Here is a 23,083-nt window from a genome sequence, read left to right on the forward strand (position 1 = left end):
TCACTCTCATACACACACAGACCTATACACACATTCACACACTCTCGCTCACACAGACCTATACATACATACATTCACACAGTCACTCACACACATACACACACACACTCCCTTTAACATAGGCATGACAGTGTCCACTACATCCCCTCTTCGGTGGGGGCAAATCCAGGTTTTGTGGGACCTACGACTCATAATACAACTTTTGGAGCCTTCTTTGGAAAGCAAAATCAGGCTTAAAAATAAATATTAATTTAAAATTGGAAAATGTCACAATAAATTATGATAGCCCTTGGAGTCCAGGCTCTTCCTTCTAAGATTCCTTGGGCCTTGCTGTCATGGATATGAGTCGCAATTGCAATCTGCCTGTCCCTCTCCAGCCAGGACACGCTATTGCTCCCAACGGCTCCAGCCCTCACCAGTCACTGGTCCCGATGCTTCAGCGTTGTAAGCCTTGGGGTAAATCCCACTCTGTGATTCCTTCCCTGAAGGTGGACCTCGGTGGAGGTGAACCTCCCCAGATGACTTTGGGCCACACCCTGCTAGGAGAACGCCACTCCCTGGAGGATGCATTCCTCACACACACACACTCACACACGCATCAGAGTGTGGTCTCAGCACTCCCTGGAGGATGCATTCCTCACACACACGCACTCACACACGCATCAGAGTGTGGTCTCACCACTCCCTGGAGGACGCATTCCCCACACACACGCACTCACACACGCATCAGAGTGTGGTCTCACCACTCCCTGGAGGATGCATTCCTCACACACACACACTCACACACGCATCAGAGTGTGGTCTCACCACTCCCTGGAGGATGCATTCCTCACACACGCACTCACACACGCATCAGAGTGTGGTCTCACCACTCCCTGGAGGATGCATTCCTCACACACACGCACTCACACACGCATCAGAGTGTGGTCTCACCACTCCCTGGAGGACGCATTCCCCACACACACGCACTCACACACGCATCAGAGTGTGGTCTCACCACTCCCTGGAGGACGCATTCCTCACACACACACACTCACACATGCATCAGAGTGTGGTCTCACCACTCCCTGGAGGATGCATTCCTCACACACACACACTCACACACGCATCAGAGTGTGGTCTCAGCACTCCCTGGAGGATGCATTCCTCACACACACGCACTCACACACGCATCAGAGTGTGGTCTCACCACTCCCTGGAGGACGCATTCCCCACACACACGCACTCACACACGCATCAGAGTGTGGTCTCACCACTCCCTGGAGGATGCATTCCTCACACACACACACTCACACACGCATCAGAGTGTGGTCTCACCACTCCCTGGAGGATGCATTCCTCACACACGCACTCACACACGCATCAGAGTGTGGTCTCACCACTCCCTGGAGGATGCATTCCTCACACACACGCACTCACACACGCATCAGAGTGTGGTCTCACCACTCCCTGGAGGACGCATTCCCCACACACACGCACTCACACACGCATCAGAGTGTGGTCTCACCACTCCCTGGAGGACGCATTCCTCACACACACACACTCACACATGCATCAGAGTGTGGTCTCACCACTCCCTGGAGGATGCATTCCTCACACACACGCACTCACACACGCATCAGAGTGTGGTCTCACCACTCCCTGGAGGATGCATTCCTCACACACGCACTCACACACGCATCAGAGTGTGGTCTCACCACTCCCTGGAGGATGCATTCCCCACACACACACACTCACACACGCATCAGAGTGTGGTCTCACCACTCCCTGGAGGACGCATTCCTCACACACGCGCACTCACACACGCATCAGAGTGTGGTCTCACCACTCCCTGGAGGACGCATTCCTCACACGCGCACTCACACACGCATCAGAGTGTGGTCTCACCACTCCCTGGAGGATGCATTCCTCACACACACACACTCACACACGCATCAGAGTGTGGTCTCACCACTCCCTGGAGGACGCATTCCCCACACGCACACACTCACACATGCATCAGAGTGTGGTCTCACCACTCCCTGGAGGACGCATTCCTCACACACGCACTCACACATGCATCAGAGTGTGGTCTCACCACTCCCTGGAGGACGCATTCCTCACACACACGCACTCACACACGCATCAGAGTGTGTTCTCACCACTCCCTGGAGGATGCATTCCCCACACACACACACTCACACACGCATCAGAGTGTGGTCTCCAGATCTGATTTCCTGCTAATCAGTTTGCGGGAAATACAGGGACTACGGAAACCACGTTCCATGACACCACGGGGTTTTACTCTGCAAAATCCAGAATGCAGGAAATTCTGCAGGACGAATGGCCCAGACTTAATAAGTAAACGTCGGGAGCTGAAGAGGGGAAAGGGAAGGGTGCCACAGGTGAAGAGATGGGAGAAGGAGCAGCCACATGCACTGTGGATGTTTCTGGATCTCGATGCAAACCAATCAAAAATAAACACATAGACATTAACCAGCAGGACATTTCAGCATTTAGTGAATATTTGATGTTGGAACTTTTTATCAGTTTTAGCTCTGATATTGTTGTTAGATTGTGTTAAGAAATAGAGGCTCAGTTTTTCAGAGATGGGACTGAAACATTTGGGGTGAAATACAATGGTGTGAGGGACTTGTTTCAAAATAACCCAGTTGGGGGGAGATGGGGGGAGAAAGGGAAGCGAAAGGGGAGCTGAATAGGAAACCCGACTGACCACGTTGGTGTGGACACAGTGTCGTGGACACAGGAGGCTTTACTGTGTTGTTACGTCATTTGAAAACTTCCACAGTAAAAATAAATAGAACAAAAGTGAGTGCTATAGCCTCAGTTTCCCCAAAAGCAGAGGTGGAGAGGAAGGCGTGCAGAGATCAGGACTGTGTGATAACAGACAGGACCAGGGACGTGGGCACAAGGCCGCTGCTGTGATCGGGGCTCCCTCCTAGGTCCCAGGGGACCTCATTTGGGGCTTCATTAAATGCATTTCACAACCGTTTGCTGCGGCGTCCGAGGAGAGAAACACCGATTCTTCAGCTGCCTTCCTACGCGGCTCAAGGGCGGCTGCAGGAGTGTTGGCTCCCAGCACTTCCAGCTCACACGGGGTGAGAACCCAGGTCTGCGCACCCACCGGGCAAGAGGCACAGGAGGGATGAAGGTTCAGAAGCTACTCCGGGCCTGAGGGCCGCTGGTGACTGCAGCAGGGTGCAAGAAGACGCACTGCAGAGGAGGAATGCAGGTGTGCCCGGGGAGTGGTGCCAGAGAGAGGCTGCGGACGAGGGCTCCAAACGCAGGCGTGATGCAGGGGTGCGGAACGGGAATCAGGGCCCCGCTGCACGGAGATGGCTGCGGTAACGTGAATCGGGATTGGAGCTCTTTCCTGACAAGTGACGCAATGGGACTGTGGTTAAACTGAGTGGCAAAGAGAGTTAAAGCTGAGAGAATCAGAGGAACAGTGAAAACTCAGGAGTGGTCAGGGACCAGAGCTGCTCTGGCTGTCCAGTGGTGGAAACCTCTGGCCAGACTCCTCGGGCCGTCTTCACAGGACAGGCTGCACTAATCTTTCTCCATCCTGGGCCGTTCTGTGCGAGACTCACCACGCTAGGGGCCGAAGCGGGTTGTGGGATGCAGAAATTGGCTGGGAAAGGCAGGCCACGGCTCGCTTGTCAGAAGAAATACTGGGTGCAGCAAACAGAGAAAAGACAGCGGATGCAAGGCAGTGTGGAGGGCCAGCCTGGTGCATTTTAACAGCATTGTTAGCACAGATGAATCCCCGCTTGATACAATTGGAAGAAGGGAAACTTCAGTAAGGGACCTTCAGCCTCCCCTGTTTTATTTTTTATTTTGTGAATTTATAAGCCATTAGAGGAAAGTTTAAAAAGAAATATAATAGAGACCCGTGTCACCAAGGTTAAAGGAATAAATGCATTTCACCATTCTAATGAAACAGGATAGAAAGCTAAACCCCAATTTCTGATTTGTCTCCCCTAACACACTCTCTAAAAATAATCACTTCTGAAATCCTTGTTCATCCTTCCTTGGATTATTAGACTAACAACATATGTATGCATCCATTAACAATATTCACATTTCTTGTGGGTTTTTAATGGTACATGTGTACAACAATACCCTTTCTTTTGCAAGATACATTTTGCATTTATATGCATTTGACACGTATTATTGATAGATGTTGATATTATTTTCACTGCCGCACAGAATCCTACTGTAAGTAAATCCACTATTTATTTTCCCATGCCATTTCTGAAAGTCAATTTTCTTCCCCCCACCCCTTTTTTTTTTAGCGTTGCTTCTTCAAATTGTGCTTCCAGGAACATTCTTGGGCAAGACAATGTGAGAGTATCTCCAAGACAGACAACTAGATGTGAAATTCTGGGCCATAGGGGATGAACGCTTGCTGGGAGGTGTTGAGGAGTTATTCTCAGCAGAAACCGTACTGCATTGTAAGGCACAGGAGTTCTGAGTGGCCCCATCCTTTCCAAAGCTTGTGTGGCTGGTGGAGTAATATCTTCCAAAAAGTCCAGTTTCCAATCTCTGGAACTTCTGAATGCTAGCCTATATGGCAAGAGAGACTTTGAAGGTGGGATTCAGTTAAGAATGAGTGGGGAGACTATCCTGGATTATCCAAATGGGCCTGATGGAAGCACGGGGGTCCTTATAAGAGAGAGGCATGACATCAGAGAAACAGAAGGTTATCTGAGGATGGAATCCCAGAGAGCTGAAGATGCTCTGTGGCTGGCTTGGAAGGTGTGGGAAGGGCCATGAGCCAGGGAATGTGAGAAAGGCAGCTCTAGTTTCCAGAAAAAGCAAGAACAGGGCATCTTCCTGAGAGCCTGCAGAAGGAGCCAGCTGTGCAACACCTGACGTCAGCCCAGTGAGACTGTTTCCCAGCTTCTGAGCTCCAAAGCTGTAAGAGAACAAATCTGGTTTGTTTTAAGCTACGAAGTTTACAGCGATTTGTTACTGCAGCAATAGGAATTAAATACACTTTGGTGTTGTCCTGACTATATTTTTTCCCAACCTGTTAGAAAAGGATATGCTAATGTTTTGGTTTGCATTTTCATCCTTACTCACCAGACCAAGCATTTTGGTATCATATGTTATTGCATATTTAGGTTTTCTACCCTGGAGAGTTCTTGCAAAAATATTTTTGCCAGATTTTTTTCTCCCCTTATTATTTTAAGAATTATTAGTTTCTTCTGAATAGTCTGTATATCAAGCTTTATCCCTGGTGCATATGACAAATACTGTCTCAATTTGTGAAACTGACTTTAATCATTCAAATATTTTAAATGTTGTTGTATTCAAGTGTATCACTTTTTTCTTAAGAAATTCTTTACTATCCCAGTGAGATAAATATATTATTCTATATTTTCTTTTTAAACATTTGCCTTTCACTCTAGGCCTTTAGTCCGTCTGGAATATAGTTTTGGATGTGGTGTTATGCAGGGATCTAAATATATCCTTTTCCATCTGTCTAGCCCATTGTCTCTACACTGGTTATTACAGCCCATCCTTTCCCACTGACTTGAGATCATGCTTCTCTCATGCACAAATCTCCTACAGCTGTTGTGATTTCTGCTGAGGTTAATCCTGCTTCCTTCTCACAATTGTCTTATCCATCTTTGGCCCTTTACTCTGTTACATGACTTTTAGAATCAGCTGTCAAGCTCTGTTAACTTGTGCGGTTTTGTTTAGGATTACATTAAATCTGTGCTTTGTCTGGGGAGACTTCCTACCTTCCTGCTATTACTTCACTTGCTCTCCTTCTCAGTCTCTCTGGCTGGTTCCTTCTTACCTCCGTGTCCTGCCCCCAGTGCGTCAGCAGATCCAGCCTTCCTTGGTTGGAACAACCATCTTCTCTCTCCATGCAGAACCAGCAGAGCAAGGTTCACAGATGCCAGCGTGTTTCACACCGCATAGACGGCTTGTTAAACACGGATTGTAGGAACCCATCCCTGAAGCTTCTAATTCAGTAGGTTGGAGATTGGGCCCAAGAATTTATCTAACCAATCAAGCTGCTATTCCTGCTGTTCTATGTCTCAGGGAGCCTCTTTTAAAAATACCATCTATATACTGTTAAGTTTTTATGCCCAGCCTAAACTTTACCCACCTTCCTCTGAACTCCAAAATTTCATATACAACTAACAATGTAATAACTTTAATAAATCACCTGAGACTTTATAGATTCCAGATCAAACACTTCATTCTCTTCCTCCTACACCATATTATAGATACAGTTGATCAGCAAATCCTACTGGCTGTACTTTCAAATGTATCCAGAAGTTGTCACCGGTTCTCACCACCTCCACCACAACTGCCACTTGGATTATAGCAATAACCTCAAACTTGTATTATGGTTTCCACCGTGCTGCCCTTCCAATTTATTGACACACAGAAACTGTGTGAGCCATTTAAAGCCTAAGTTAGATAAACTTTCTTCTTTGCTTAAGAATTATCCAACGTTTCCCTTCCTACTAGTGATAAATGTTAAACTCCTTACAGCACCCAGCAGGGCACTGGCTGACTGCACCTGCCTCAAATTCCCCCGTTCCCATCACACACCCCCACACTCCTGATTCCAGCCATGCTGAGATGCCAGCTTGTTATCTTTCAGCACACCAAGTATGCATCTTCCCTAGGCATTGGCATCACTTTTTCCCCGGCTGAAATAACTTACTCCAATAACCTCCTGGCTCATGCCCTCACTTCCTGCTCAAATGTCCCATTATGAGGATTCATTAGCTCTGAGTTTCATATAAGAGATAGAAATCCCCCTCAATCCTGCATTCCTAATCTCCCTCACTTTGCTTTATTTTTTCTCCATATGACTTATTAACATCAGATATACTATGCAAAATATTATAAGCTCCATTAAGTAGGAAATTTATTCACAGAATACCATCTGAACTGTGAGAATGGCTAAATTTGTATTTGTTTAATAAAGATTAAGTTTTTCATTCATGAACATGGTATACTTCATCATCTAGTTGAAACTGATTTCATTTCCTTAGTAAACCTTTATTTTCGCTATAAAGGACTGCTTCATCTTTTGTTAGTTTTCTTTGTAACCATCTCTACAGTTTTTAGTGTTGTGAATATTATTTTAAAAATATGACACGGATTAATTTTATTCTTTATTGTTGGAATACAACTAATTTGTCTTCATTGTTCTTGTATCTGCCTACCTCATTTAACTTTTTTACTAGTTACCATAGATTTTTCTGTTGATTTTGTAGGTTTTGTTTGTAAACAATTATACCATCTGCAATTAATGGTGTTCCAATCTTTTGGTTTTCAGTTCTTTCCTTGTTTTTCTACAGTTACTAGGGCATCCAGAGTAATGATGAATGATGTGGTAATAATCAGCCTCCTTCTGATTTCAATATGGAAATTAAAACTCAAGATCCCCAATCAACCTGACTGCATATTAGAATCACGTTGAGGAACTTATAATAATGCTGATGGCTGAGCCCCATCCACACAGATACTTAATGAGACTGGGCATTAATGTGGTTTAATATCTCCCTAGGTGATTCTTATTTGTAGCTTGAATTACGAATCTCTTCCCTAGATTATTGAGATCGTACCCCTCCTCCCTTTCTTACGCCTAGATGTTACACAGCATAGGTATGCAAACTGCCTTTTAGTTCTCTGTTTTTTATTGCACTTGGGGAATTCATTTCCTTTCTTGCGTGATCAATTGTACATCTAAGAGCACATTTGTCATATTTAATATACCATTTCTGGATTTTGTAGGTAATGGGATATAAAGGTATCTCTGCCATCAGATATTCCAGATAAAACATCTCTTCACAGACTTCGTTGCATAGTCTGTCTCATGACAGGCAAAGCTCTGGGATGCTGTCTTCTTAAGCAATTATAAAAAGCACTTGAGACACTTGCTACTCACACAGCCTGTCTCTCCAACTCCCCTGCACAGTACAATAACCAAGAGAAATTTTTAAAATCCCTATGCCAAGGCATTATGGTCCATGCCATTTTAATTAGAATCCCCAATTGTGAGGGATAAGTATAATTATTTTTCAAGCTTTCTAGGTGGTACTAATGTGTGGACAGGTTTGAGAACCAGAGGTACACAGCATCCTAGCAGCCTCACTCAAACAGTCTCCAGGGGTGGCACAGGTCATCATCACGTTTTACGAGTATGCCAGATGAACATCACACACACAAAGAGTGCGATTGTCCCTCAACTCCCCTGGACCACTGTCTCCGTGCCAAGTTATGAGAAGAAGAATCAGCATTGCGGAAATAGTGCAGTCTCATTACAGCTCAGGCAGGCAAGGTCGTTTCTTGGTTGTTTGATTGAACAACTGGAAAATCATTCATTTTTTGTACATTGCTTCATTCATTTATTCTTCGATTCGTCAAACTTTTATTGAGCTCCTGCTGTGTCATAACCTGCTCCCTTATTTTTTTCAGAGAATTTTCCTCACCTAAGACTGGTTGAGTTATTAATTTGTTGGCTTTTTCTATCTGAAGCCTCCATATTCATGTCAGAAAACAAAACTAGCTCAATTTCAAGCCAAATTGGGATTTTTCAAATAAAGAGAACAAAATTATGTCAAGGACCCATTTCCCGGTTTTACATGGCGATGCCTTCTGAGTTTTAATCCAACAGATGACGTTGTCTATGGATCTTGCTACCTGTACACAGAGGCAAGATGAAACATAAATGGTCCTCATACATAGAGAAACAGCCCTCAGGCCGCAGAGAAGAGGCCACTTTGATACACACCAGTTTCTCCCGAACACAACTACTCCAAGCTTCTATTTTCATCGACAATTTTCCTGGAGTCTGACATTTCCAAAGGGGAACACAAGCGTTCACTTTGTCCTCACATATTCTACAAGATGCCTAGAAATTCATGCCCACTGGCCCTTACTGGAGCACCGTAGAACTATGGCGTGGCACGGCTGGCAGTGACCATCCGCTGCAGTCTTCCACTATGAAGGGAGAAGGAGCTGAAACTCAGAGAGGACAGCAGACGTGCCGTTCTCACGTGACAATCAGTGGCAGAGCTGAGGTGTGGCCAAGATGGCCCGCTCATCCCTTCCACCCCACTGTCAGTCATATACTGAGGACAACGTCAGCGCTCCCAGCCAGGCCGTTCATGCAATTCCTGCCCACGCCTCCCAGTTCAAATAAATGTGGTGAAAAGGCAAATAAATCTGGCTAAGTCCAGCCAAAAAAAGGACTTAATATGTGAGCTGTAAAGTTATAAAGTGTGTACAAAAAGACACACTTATTACCATTCATGGTTTTTGATACATGGACCTGGGCAGGTTCATTGACAGAGTGCATAAAGGGCAAAATTTTTGTTTTCAGAAGAATTCATCACCCATGTTTACCTTCCTTCATTTCCCAATTTTTAAGGAAAATATATATGTATATTTTCTAAATAGGAAAAGATCTATATCAGAGAAGGTTGCAATGCACTTATCCGAAATGTCAAGAAATTTGCGAAGGATATAGGGCAAGAAAGACAGGATCTCCTAGGTGAATCACCAATAGAGATAGAGAAATAAGGGACGGGACCACTTGTGGCAGCCAGGAGGGTCTCTGAAAGGGCAGGCAGCCCTGAGGTTGGACACCGAGTATGGGGCAGCACATCCCAAAAGAGGATTTCATAGCTGGCTGGGACCCTAGGGGCACCTCCTCACAGAAGCTGCCTTCTAGGAGCCAGGAAGTATCACACCAGCAGGATACATTTTTCCCCAAGCTCATCACATTCTCCACAGGAGCAGTCCTAAGGCTGACCCATACCAAGGTTTTCTGACAATAGAAACATGGTTCCTCAATGTGACTGGCACCCAATGAGGGGCCACCTTGTACCCAGCCCTATCTGGGCATGAGAGGCAGAGAACTAACAGCCACAGGCTCCATCTGAAAGGATTCATGGTCTGGCTGAAGAGATGGAGCAGCACAAGGAATTGGGGTGCAGGGATTTGTATGGGGGACGCCTTAGGAAGCTGCCCAGGGGACACCCAGCTGCATGTGAAGGCGTCAGGGATGGCTTTTCTCTGGAAGGGTCTCTGAAGAAAGATGTGAGGGGCTATTTAGCTGTTAACCAGATTTAGGGGTAGCTGTCAGAGGAAGCAGAAGCATAGGCTGAGTGACTTTCCACGTGGGGCAGTCAACTGTGACATTCCCACTGCACTCTGAGAGCAGGGAAAGGCGAAGGAGCAGTCACAGAACTGCTCCTGGGAGAAAACACCCAGAGAAACAGCCCCAGAAATTCAGAGATCTACACGTGGCATCATCCTCATTTTATTCTTTGCTTGGCTCACTTTATCACTAGAAAATCCAATGAGGACTTTTATGAAGACACACACATAATTAATGGGGATAACTCATTAATTTACAAGCCAGCTAATCGATAAGCAGGTTAATCTACTTAGGCATCTGAGGAATCACAGTACATCTCTATTTACACTGCTGTTTAGTCTTGTTCCACATCATCAGCTTTCTGGTGGCTATGAAGCTGACAGCGCTGGTCACCACATAGAAAAGCTGATGGATTAATTTCTGCTAACACGATATTCTTCTGGTATATGAATGGCATATTCATGGCCCACACGCAGTTGATGGCATTTCCCATCAGAAGAAAAATATATTGTGTTCATTTCAAAATTTCAAATCAATCTTTCTTTTACGCTACACATCTATTTAGTTTCTGACTTGCTTTTTTTTTTTTTAATGTTTCAAACAGAAAGTGAAAGCTGAAAATTTGGTTTTGTTAAAAACATATACTTCAGAGAGTATTTAGGCTTTGGGGTTCAAAAAGAACAACAACAAAAAATAAACAAAGCAACAAAGATGGGATTTGGTGTCTAGAGCTCCCTGTATGTGGGAGTGATTTTTAGATCAGACCCAAACTCAAGCACCGACGGAAATCAGACCAATAGTAAAATCAATGCACTGGGCCTATTGGTGGCTTATGAGACGTCACTTAGTGCCTCTCAGGAAGGCCACCTCCACGTGGCTTGTAGCTGTGGCTTTGTGAAAATCCATTATAGCTTTTAAAGATTTTCAGTTTTTCGAAAGAAGCCAAACATCGGGTTTGGGCAACTCTATCAGACAGTTCTTAGTTTCAAGTAACAGAATCCAGTGGAGCTGATTTAAGCAGAAATGAATTGATTATTGGACCTTGGGTAGCGCATAGCATTGCCAGGAAGACCAGGGAATCGAGTCTGGATGCCATGCAGCCGAGTAACGCCATCACAGGAACCCCTCAGGAACCCCACAGAACCCCAAAGTCTCTGCTGACCTCAAACACTAGGGGCTGCCCTAGTATACCACAGCCCTCAGGACACTAGGGACCAGGTAGAGAATGCTGACCACAGCCACTGCTGAGCACCCATGGGCCTTTCCATTCTCGCTGGTCTTCCCACGCCAGCTCTCTCCTCGCTCCAGGACATGGAGATTGTCTGCTTGCTGGCATTGAGGTCAACTTCAGTTAGCACCAAGGTCACCTGCAGCACCAGCTACAAAAAAGTCTGGCAAATGTGGAGTTTACCCTCCAGGCTCTGTCGTGCTGCAGAGCTGGTTTGAAAGAGGTTAAAGTTTGCTTGAGTAAGCCAACACCCAGCGTTTGTCTCAAAACTAACAAACCAAATTAATGCTGTGCAATGGAAACAATATTGTTCCATGGGCTCCATGGGTCAGCAGTGTTCTGCTTGCTCAGGAAATCATTTGCAAGCAGAGATCTTATTTTCTGTATTCCAGTGTTGCATAGCACCTCACACCAAAGCAAAGCAAAAAGCAAGGCAAAGGTGTCCTTGATGAGGAGGTCTCTTCCCCCAACTTGGTCTGCCACAGGCCCTATGTACGCACCCACCCCAGACACACAGAGCTGCTTCCCGCTCTCACACCAGCCTGAGCTGTGTGCCGACATTTCCCCTAGCACTCACCAACACTTTCAAAAATACATTTTTCTCTAAAAAGAACAAGTTTAAACAGAGTTTATTCATTTTAAGAACTGTTTAGAAAATAACCTTATGTTTATTAATCATACGTTTGCAGAAACTGGAGGCAGGAGATTACCAGCATCACCCTGTGTCCAGCCAGGAGGCGGAGCGTGGCGGCATCCAGAGCCTTCCTCCGACTCCTACCTGGGATGGCTTTTATTCATCTTCGCATTCCCAGGAAGTGTCAGTGTTCTCGGGAGTACTAGGTATTCAGTAAGTATTTGGTAGATAAGTGAAGGAGTGAAGAATGACTAAATGAGTTAATGGATGAAACTAATTGGATCTCTCTTTTGTTTTTCCAGAGCTTTCCCAGGTGAACGTGTTGCTCGCTCTTTCTTCATCTCAGATTTAATTAATTAAGAATGCTGCAAATTGGGTCAGATGCGGTGGCTCACGCCCGTAATCCCAGCACTTTGGGAGGCCAAGGCGGGCGGATCGTGAGGTCAGGAGTTTGAGACCAGCCTGGCCAACACAGTGAAATCCTGCCTCTACTAAAAATACAAAAAATTAGCCAGGTATGGTTGTGCACGACTGTAATCCCAGCTACTCAGGAGGCTGAGGCAGGAGATTGGCTTGAATCCAGGAGGCAAAGGTTGAAGTGAGTCAAGATCGCACCATTGCTCTCCAGTCTGGGCAACAGAGCAAGACTCTGTCTCGAGAAAAAAAAAAAAAAAAAAAAATGAATGCTGCAAATTGGACCTTAGTCCATGAAACTCAGGAGTACATGAAAAGCATTGTGCCTTATTTTTGACTAACTCAATTTCTATATCAAAGCCCCATTTTTGCTGGAGGTTGGAGCGAAATCTCGGTGGGTTCCTCATTCTGATGGACCTGTGTCCACTTTGGGGGCTTCATGGAGAGCCACCCCATTACAGGAGAGGGAAGGGCCTTTCTCTTGGTTGCCATCGCTCCGCCCTGTCATCTTCTGAGCTTTGATGGCCACTGTCCTTTATACTTCTTGGGAGCTTCCTGCCACGTTACATTGAGACCTTAATGTGGATGCCAGTTGGGGTTTGGCGTTCTGATAATCTCAGAAGTCCAGGAAAATCATCTGCTGCCTCCCGTAACACACTGAGGAACATCCTGAATCCTACATCTTACCCAGAGCCTGCTGGCCTCAGACCTATTCAAGTCCATGTCTGGGCCACACAGGTCAATGGGAAGATGCTCTGTGGCCATGACAATATCCTCAGTCCCACCTAAAGTTGACACAGGGTATTCTGCATTTCATTGCTAAAATTGCTCTATGATTTCTATAGTTTTCAGCCCACAGTCAGGGGCCAGGATTCAGCACCCTTGTTAAGCCTCAGTCCCTTCTCCTTCCTGGCTTCTACTGCTTTCTCCCTCAATCCCAAATCGAGGCCCCTTGATTGTCTGGAGGTAGGAAAGCCTGGTTCTAGCTAATCATATATTTGACATCATGGCCTTTGTCATCTCATGGATTCACTCCGCAACTGCATATGGATGGGGCCACCCAATATGTGCGGGGAGTTGGGGACACACAGGGTTATAATGATGCAATAGACAAGGGGCCCACACTCATGGGCCCTGAAGGACGGTGGAGCCGTGGACACAGCATGAGAGTAAAGACCCAGGGAACTCACCAGACATCATTTAAATCAGACGATAGGACGGTGAAGGGTGGGGGCTGCATTAGTTTGAGTGGCAAAGAAGGATTGTGTTTTGGGAGGATAAACGAAGTAAAGAGGGCCCCAGTGACTGGGTACAGTGAAGACTGTGGTAGAAGTAGAAGATGGAGACGTTGAACTCTAGGGAGCCCATCGGATAGGACCTATGGGGCTTGATGGACTTAAATTTAAACGTGAAAGAAGTCACTACAGAGCTTGAGCCTGACGTGTGGCATGGTTGGAGTTGCCTCAAACCAGCTTTTTTGAAATCTCTTTGCATAAAGTGCAATGCAGAGATCTTAAGAGTTCAATCAGATTTGACAAATGTACGTACCAGTGTTAACACTACTCCAATCAAGATAAAGAGAAGTCCCTCACTACTCAGTATTTCCTCACGCCCCTTCATAGTCAATGTCTGACCCACTCAGCCTAGGCAACCATTGATCTGCTTTTATCATTGATCTGCTTTTATAGATATTTGGGTATGAGTCTTTGTACGGTCAGCCGTTTTTATGTTGCTTGGGTAAATATTTAGGAATAGAACTGCTGAGGCCAAGGATAGAATGTTTAACTTGATGGTCAACTGTTTTTCCTGAGTGGCTGCACCACATTCTACCCCCACCAGCATGTGTGAGCTTCCAGGGCTTCTCGTCCTTGCCAGATACTGGGTGGTTGTGCGCTGTGTCCCAGTGGCTGTTGAGCAGATCACAGTAGAGGGGCCCAAGATGACTCTGAAGGACTTCACATGGGCTCCAGTCTGCGGGTCCTCCTATGCCAGTGTTTTCCAAAGAATGGGTCATGCACATTATTTTTTCCAAAATGATCTACTTTGGTGCACAGAAATGTCATGGAATCACTCTGTAAGGAAATGTTGTGGAATCACTCTGCAAGGAACTTATCCCTTCTCAGGTGTTTTGTGAATGTTCCAGATGCAATTGAGGAGATTGGTTGCTCCTTAACATCTCTGCACCACTTGCTAAACCCCTTGTTCAACCCCTTTTTATTTTGAAAGAGCTCTAAATTCACATGCATTATAAGAAATAACACGGAGAGATCCCATGTACTCTTCATCCAGTTTCCCCCAATGGTAACGTCTTGCAAAACTATGGTGGAAAATCAAGACCTACTTTCTTTTTATAACAAAGGGAGAGTTCCCACCTCAAGCTCAGAGCCTTCCCTATGTAGCTAGAATTTAATAACAGTGTTTTATTTTATTATATTTAGTTTCAAGGGTTACGTTCTATTTGTAACAAATGATACTGGTTTTCCATTTACAATAATGATAAAGTTTTATTACTGAGTAAATTGATTTATGTTTGAAAATTGAGTTATTTTAAAGAATATATTATATAAATGATTTTGCTAGCTGTATAAAGATATGGTGAATCATGAAAGTGAATGATACTTAATTGAATTTAAGGAAACACTGAAATTATACTATTGAATGGAATGCTTTCCAGAGCCTACTTTTTCTACATTGAACAACTACTATGAATCTGACACATCATGAATAAAACCATCAAGTTACTGCATTTATGCCTGCAATCGATATTTATTGAGGGCCTTCTGGGCCTTGAGGATGATGCGAAGATGAAACAATCAGACAGATATCTGAGACTCAAATAATGGATAGCCTTGCCAGGAGACATTCATTCACTCCATGAATATTTATGAGCACCTCGCAGGCACCAGGTGTGTTCTAAAACTGAGGAGGAAGCAAGAGGCCAGAGGAGCACAGCCATTTGGGGGTTCGCATGGCATTGGTAAGACAGACAAAGAGCAGGATTCATGGCACTTTTGATGAAGATGGCAAACCTCATGGGAAAGTAAGTGCCTGGGGAGGCGGCATGGGGAGACCTCATTGTATAGGCAAGTCAGGGATGGTCTGGCTAAGGGGGAGGCACTGGAGCTGAGGCTGACATAAGAGAAAGGGCCAAACATGCAAAGAAGCAGCGGGAAAGTGCTCCAGGCACAGCAACGGCAAATGCCAAGGCTGTGAGCTGGGCATAGAACAGGCATCGTTATTACACAGTAGCTGTCATTCAGAGGGAGGAAGGGTAAGGGTCTGAAGGACGCAGAGGTTGGATATGGAAGAGTGCAGGTAAAACTGGAAACAGTCTGAGCACATAATGGCTGCACGTTGGCCGTGCAGCCATCAGCCGTGCTGGAAGAGACAGGACAAAGGCTCATAGAAAAGGCAGGAACTGTCCTGAGCTTGAACAACAGAGATGACCTTGAGAAACCTATTTGCAAAATGCTTCAAGTATAAATGTCATTTCCAACTATAACTTTCTATAGTGGGTTGAATTGATTTCCCCAAAATTTTACATTCAAATTCTAACCCCCAGTGTCTATGAATGTGACCTTGTTTGGAAACAAGCTCTTTGTAGATGTCATCAAGTCAAGATAACACCATATAGCATCGGGGTGGCCGAAAATCCAATGACGTCCTTTTAAAAAGTTGGAGAACACCAGTTGAAAGCAGAGGCAGAGCTTGGAGGGATGTGCCTATGATAAGCCAAGAAACACCAGGATTTCTGGAGCCAGGAAAGAGGAATGGAACAGATTCTCAGCCCTCAGAAGGAGGCAACCCTGTAACACTTGACTTCCGACTTCTGGCCTCCAGAGCTGAAATGACCCCCTGCTGCGGTTTCAGTCCACAGGTTGAGGCAGGTGGTTGCAGCAGCCCCAGGACGCTAGCATCGCCCTCATTCCCTTTGCAGAGCTGGGCAGGGATTCTCCCGCCTGAGGGTTTGGCTTCCAACTCTCTCCCCTAGATAGTTGCTCTCAGTGCCTTAGGCACCAATTATTGTCTTTGATTAATTTCAGGGCCTCACATTGGGAACCCCTCGGTTTTTCTAACAATGCCCCTCCCAGTCAAGGCTAGCAATGTGGGAGGGTTCATAGGGAGGAGACCTGCACTGGCTGTTAGAACTATCAGCTCCATCAGTCTCTACCTCTGGCTTTTGCTTTCTTAGCACATTTTTAAAGAAATAGGCTATTGAACTTGTTGAAATAATAAAATAACCCAGGAATCACCTGATCCAAATAAATGCCAATTAATTAACTGCCACAGTGGTGGGCAGACTCCAGGATGGTCCAAATGCTGCAGCTTCCCGAAATTCACACCCTCTAGTGACCCCTTCTCAAGTCTGGAATGGATCTCATAACTGGGTTCTAATGAGCAGAATATGGCAGAAGGGATAAGACGCTGCTTCTAAGGTTGGGTCATAAAAAAGCTGTGGCTTTTGCCTTGGGCACTCTCTCATGGCCACCTCCTGAGGCAGCCCCACAGAGAGACTCACTTGGTTAGGAATGGTGGCCTCTCTACAGCTACATGAGTGAGCTTGCAGATAGACCCCAGCCAGCCTTGAGGTGACTACAGGCCCAGCAACACCTGGTTGCATGCTGGTGAGAGACCCCAAGCCAGAACCACCTAGCTCAGCCACGCCCAGATTCTCAGCCCACAGAAACTACAAGATAATGAATGCTGGTTGTTTTCAGCCCCTGCGTTGTTGGAATAATCGGTTATTCAGCAATAGATACCCAACATTCTCACTGTGGGGGCTGCAGAAGGCTTTGAATACTAAAATGTTTATTAAAGAGGAAAATTATTTTGGATGAGCATAGATCAGATAAGGTCAGATAAGGTGCTATACTTCATTCATTCAGTTAGGTACGCTTCATTCATTCATTCAGTTAGCCAGTCAGCCACACTCATTCCTTTATTCGTGCTACTATGTACCAAGTATTGTACTGGGCACTGGAAATAATGCAAGTTGAAACAGCCCCTGTCCATAATGAAGTCATAGTCCAAGGATGATGACATAGCATATTTAAATAATTGCTTTTGTGAGACAAATGCTAACATATGTTCGGTCACTTATTCAACCCACAAACATTTTCTGAATGATTGCTGTTGTGCCAAACTTGTGCTCAATGCTGGGCTTAATGCCATGGCCGAGACTGGCCTGAGTCCTTTTCTCATGGAGGCTGTGGTCTGCTTGGGAGGCACTGCACCTGCCGAGCACACACACGGAAAGATTAACTGCTCTGTCGGGTCTTACAGGAGGACTTCCAAAAAGAAGTTCTTGAAGGAAGCCTTGAAAAAAGCATAGGAAGGGCTCTCATGCCAGTAGTTCTGGCACAAGAATAGGAAGGAAATTCCAAGGAACAGAATGTGTGTTATATGGAAGCATGTGACAGTGTGATGTGTCTGTGTCTGCAGTCCAGCAAGGAGTTAGACCTCACTTACTTTGCCTCTGATACCACAAAGAAGGGTGTTCCTGGATGCTCATGGCAGCAAGACTTGCAGCCCTGAGCACTGAGATATCACCCGAATATTCATTGGTACCTGTCTACTCTGGACCCACACCATGGGCACCACTGCCCCAAAGGAAGCGGGTAGAGCCCTCCCAGGGTTCCTCAGTCTCAGCACTACTGGCTCTCTCTGCTGAGGGCCTGTCCTGTGCACTGTAGGATGTTTAGCAACATCCCTGGCCTCTACCCACTAGATGCTAGTAGCTCCCCCTGCCCCACATTGTGACAACCCAAAATTTCCCTGGGCATCACCAAATGTCCCCTGGGTGGGGGCAAAATTGCTCCCAGGTGATACTCACTGATCTTTAGTACCAACATAGTATTAAAGAACTGAAGATAGGCATTATCTTAAATCCTAATTCTACGTATAAATAAGAAAAGTGGGCCAGGCATGCTGACTCACACCTATAATCCCAGCACTTTGGGAGGTTGAGGTGAGCAGATCACCTGAGATCACGAGTTCAAGACCAATCTGACCAACATGGAGAAACCCTGTCTCTACTAAAAATACAAAAAATTAGCCGGGCATGGGGCACTTACCTGTAATCCCAGCTGCTCAGGAGGCTGAGGCAGGAGAATCGCTTGAACCTGGGAGGCAGAGGTTGCAGTGAACCAAGATCGTGCCATCACACTCCAGCCTGGGCAACAAGAGCAAAAAAAAAGTATGTAGGTTCATGCCCATAGCCATAGGAATTGACAGCTATGGTCTACGAAGCACACTGTTACACTCTCCAAAGTTAAAGAATTTCCAGCCGGGCACGGTGGCTCAAGCCTGTAATTCCAGCACTTTGGGAGGCCGAGGCAGGTGGATCACAAGGTCAAGAGATCGAGACCAACCTGGTCAACATGGTGAAACCCCGTCTCTACTAAAAATACAAAACATTAGCTGGGCATGGTGGCGCGTGCCTGTAATCCCAGTTGCTCAGGAGGCTGAGGCAGGAGAATTGCCTGAACCCAGGAAGCGGAGGTTGTGGTGAGCCGAGATCGCGCCATTGCACTCCAGCCTGGGTACCAAGAGCGAAACTCCGTCTCAAAAAAAAAAAAAAAAAAAAAAAAAAAAAGATAATTTCCCTGAGGAGACAGTGATGTGACAGATACACTGGAAGGAGGGTTTGCCTCTTTCACTCAGTGTACTCCTGCAACCATTAAACTGATTATAATGAGAATGTTTCCATGTTATCAATTGTTTAATTAAAGAAGTTAAAACATGCTTACTCTTATGGCCAAAGCTGTTTGTAACCATGTCAACAACGGCTATGGAAGGGCTTGGCAGCAAAGACAGGAAAGGTGAGAACGCGTACATGAGTTCCCTGAGATGGAACGGAACTGAAGATAGGTGCATCAGTTACTGCCCACATGCCAGGAACACCATATGAGAGTTTATGAAGTTAAAATAGTAGTAAATGCATACATCAGAAAAGCAGGATAAGAAATTACCTTGGGAAGGATATTCTGTTATTTTCCAAATGTATTTGTTTTAAGAGCTTGTTCATTGCAAAGCAGAAACAAATTTTTTTTAAAAGGAGAAATAAGCATAATGTTAAGTCATCCATTATAAACTACAAGGTGAAGAGATCAAGGTCATACCCAGGACAAGTTTCAAGGCCCACATCTGTCTCTAACTCACCTGCCTCTGGCGGGGCCATCCTGTCTGTCTGGACTTTCTCTCCAAATGAAGAACTCGTCCCTCAGTGTCTCTAGGGAAACTTCCTAGAGCCCTGATATTGAACGAATCTGAGTCCATGGCAACCAGTCCTCCATCCAAACGTGGAGTCTCGGTACGATTTAGAAAAGGCCTGTTCCTGCCCTTAGGGGAATTTGTCCAGGCTGAGATTAGACAATTGGAGCTAGAGGAAAGGCTTGAGGTACAAACAGGAACAACAGGACGTTTACCCTCAGTCCCAGAAAAGCCAAGAATCAAAACCGCCCAGGAGACCAAAGCCTTTCCCAGCTGCTCTGCTCTCCCCTCCCATGGACAGCACCTTAAGGAGCTGCGGCCCAGAGTCTGCAGCTGAAACCAATTCTGAAACCCCAAACCCGGTCTTCCTGTTCGTTCTCATTCATGCTTTCCTCTCCTTGGAACTTACTTTTCAATAGAGCATTGGGTCCTCAAGGGACAGAAAGCTGACGACATAGCAGCTTGAGTTTGGTGTCATATTGTGCACACATGTGTGGCAGAAGTGTGCAGGTGCCTGTGAACAATTGGCTTTAGTTCCACAGTTGGGAATCCCGGCGAGTGGCACAGATGTGGAGCTGCTTGCCACTCCTGACTGGCCATCCTGGGTATGCCTGGACTGTGCCAGCCCTGATCACCTGACTCTTGCCCTGGAGTCAGAAAGGTCTGCTCGCACTGGACCCATGGGAGGGACTCAACAGCCACCTTGTGAGACAGCTACAGCTCTCAACACAGGCTCGGTCCCAGCAGCTGCTCTTCACCCACACACAGACACAACACACAAACACACAGAGCACACACACAGAAACAACATACAAACATGTAAAACATGCACAGAAACACATGGAACATGCATATAAACAGCACGCAGAGACACAGATACAAACACAAATACAAAGACACACAGAAACAACATACAAACATGTAGCACACACAGAGACACAACATACAAACGCACAGAACATGCATAGAAACAACACACAGAGACACAAATACAAACAGACACACACACAAACAGATAAACACACAAATACAGAGAACACACACACAGCAACAACATACAAACATGTAGAACATGCACAGAAACACACAACATGCACAGAAACAGCACAAAGAGATACAAATACAAACACAGAGACACATACAAAGATGCACACAGAAACAACATACAAACATGTAGCACACACAGAGACACAACATACAAACGCACAGAACATGCATAGAAACAACACACAGAGACACAAATACAGACACACACACAAACAGATGAACAACACACAAATACACAGAACACAGGCAGAAACAACACACAAACATGTAGAGTATGCAGACACAACATACACACAGAACATGCTCAGAAACAGCACACAAAGACACAAACATGCACACACATGGAAACAACATGCAAACATGTAGAGCATGCACAGACACAACATACAAACACACAGAACATGCATAGAAACACACAGAGACACAAATACAGACACACACACAAACACATAAACACACAAACACAGAGAACACACACAGAAACAACACACAAACATGTAGAGCACGCACAGACACAACATACACACAGAACATGCTCAGAAGCAGCACACAGAGACACAAATACAAACACACACACACGGAAACAACATACAGACATGTAGAACACACAGACACAACATCCAAACACACAGAACATGCTCAGAAACAGCACACAGAAACACAATACAAACACAGACACACATACACAACAGAAACAACATACAAACACGTAGAGCACACGTAGGCACAGCATACAAACATACAGGTACACAGACACAAGCACAAACAGCATGCACAGAAACAACACACAGAAACGCGGATCACAATACACATAACACGCACAGATGATGCAACCCACAAACGCACACACAGATACAACATAGAAACACGCCAGTGCCCTGTGCTTGCTGCCTCACTGCCTGGAACGTGCTCCCCAGGTCTTTGGGTGCTGGTCTCCTCTTACCGGTCAGATTTCAGCTTCAATGGTTCCCCTCAAAACTCAGCCTTTCCTGAACTGCAGGCCCCCCAGCACCCCCGCCACGCTCCAGCACACTCTCTGCTCCCGTCTGTCACTCACTGCGCCCCTCTCGGACACCACAGTGGCCGTCACAGCTGCTCCTTCCTTCAGGGCTGTTTCCTGGCCTTTCCATCAGACTTGAGGTTCTCGCCACACCCAGATCTGTAGTAGGTATTTGTGGAATGAATGAACAAATAAAGCAGGAAAAAATGTTAGTGTCTCAATTCTGCTCAACACTGCACTGGAAAGTACAAGGGACCTACTGCACAATTTGGAGGATTCTTTAGATGTTGTTAGGAAACTATTCTGCTATAAAAGCAAAAGGCCAGCCGCACTGAAGTCCGAATCTGAACTTCAAAGCTGTCGTTCTTCCTGGCACCTTTTTCTTCAACTGGAACATTCCACTTGACACTCATCTGTTTACCTGAATAGCATGCAGGGCCCAGCCTTGCTAGCATTTGTTTCTAGTATAATCTCCTTCTATACCCACACAAAACGTATATCAAATCCTGACAACAGGTGAAGCGACCGAAGTTTCTTATTGAATGGCTTGACCACCGCCGATAGAGAGTCGTAGAATCTTGAAAGCAATAAATCAAAGCAGCAAAGAGGGCCTGCACCCTCTCATGACGGCGGTCACACTGAAGTAACAATGACAAACCAGCCTGGCCTACTGGCTACTCACTGTGGACAGGCACGGTGCTCAGCCATTTGTGTCATGAATTCACTTAATCTCATGCATAAGGCTGTGAATAACTGCACTCCACAGATGAGGAAATGCAACACTGAACTGTTACGTGGCATCGCAGATGCCACAGTTCAGAAGATGCAAACCTGAAATCCAACCCAGCAGCCCGGCCCCAGAGACTCTCCAGGTGTGATGCCGGGGAATGCTTCAGAGATTTCTGGAATGGTGGAGACCAAGGAAGGTATACTAGATATTCGGAGAGTATAACTGTTGCTTAAAAAGCTGGGCAGCTATTTTTATTGCCAAAAACGCTCCGATGAAAAGGGGGATAAGAGGGACGTGGAGACTGCCATGCGGAGACGCTGTTGATGTTTATCATGACCCTCATCTTCCGTGCAGATGTGCCTGGCTGTCGGACGCCGTAGAGACACGGCTCTCAACAGGAAAGACAGGGGACCCTCCACCGCCTCACCTGGATCCGAAGCAGCCACAACGTGATGAGCGCACCAGTGCCAGCCGCCCTCTGAGCATTGTCAAGAGCAGCTACGGGGGTACCCTTGGATGTCACTTAGAACATTTAAGGTGACTCTTAGCTTTCTAAGTTGAAAATGAATTAAACTTTCTCAATTTTTCAGACGTTTTATTATAAGAAGAGTTTTGGGAAATCATTTTTGGGGTTGAAATTTGATGTGAAAGGAATTAAAAGTGTATGTCTAGGAGTT

General features: G+C 45.7%; 1 long non-coding RNA gene across 1 annotated transcript; it reads right to left on the reverse strand.

Annotated features, from left to right (window-relative positions):
- Positions 1-4,095: 4,095 nt before the first annotated feature.
- On the reverse strand, positions 4,096-19,741 carry LOC141585545 (uncharacterized). The gene is made up of 3 exons (XR_012519091.1): positions 19,579-19,741; positions 18,492-18,589; positions 4,096-4,918 (listed from the first exon to the last, which is right to left on the reverse strand). It is a non-coding gene; the product is annotated as an uncharacterized LOC141585545 (long non-coding RNA).
- Between the last annotated feature and the right edge of the window lie 3,342 nt (positions 19,742-23,083).

The sequence above is a fragment of the Saimiri boliviensis genome, chromosome 9 (assembly GCF_048565385.1).
Source record: "Saimiri boliviensis isolate mSaiBol1 chromosome 9, mSaiBol1.pri, whole genome shotgun sequence".
Taxonomy (NCBI): domain Eukaryota; kingdom Metazoa; phylum Chordata; class Mammalia; order Primates; family Cebidae; genus Saimiri; species Saimiri boliviensis.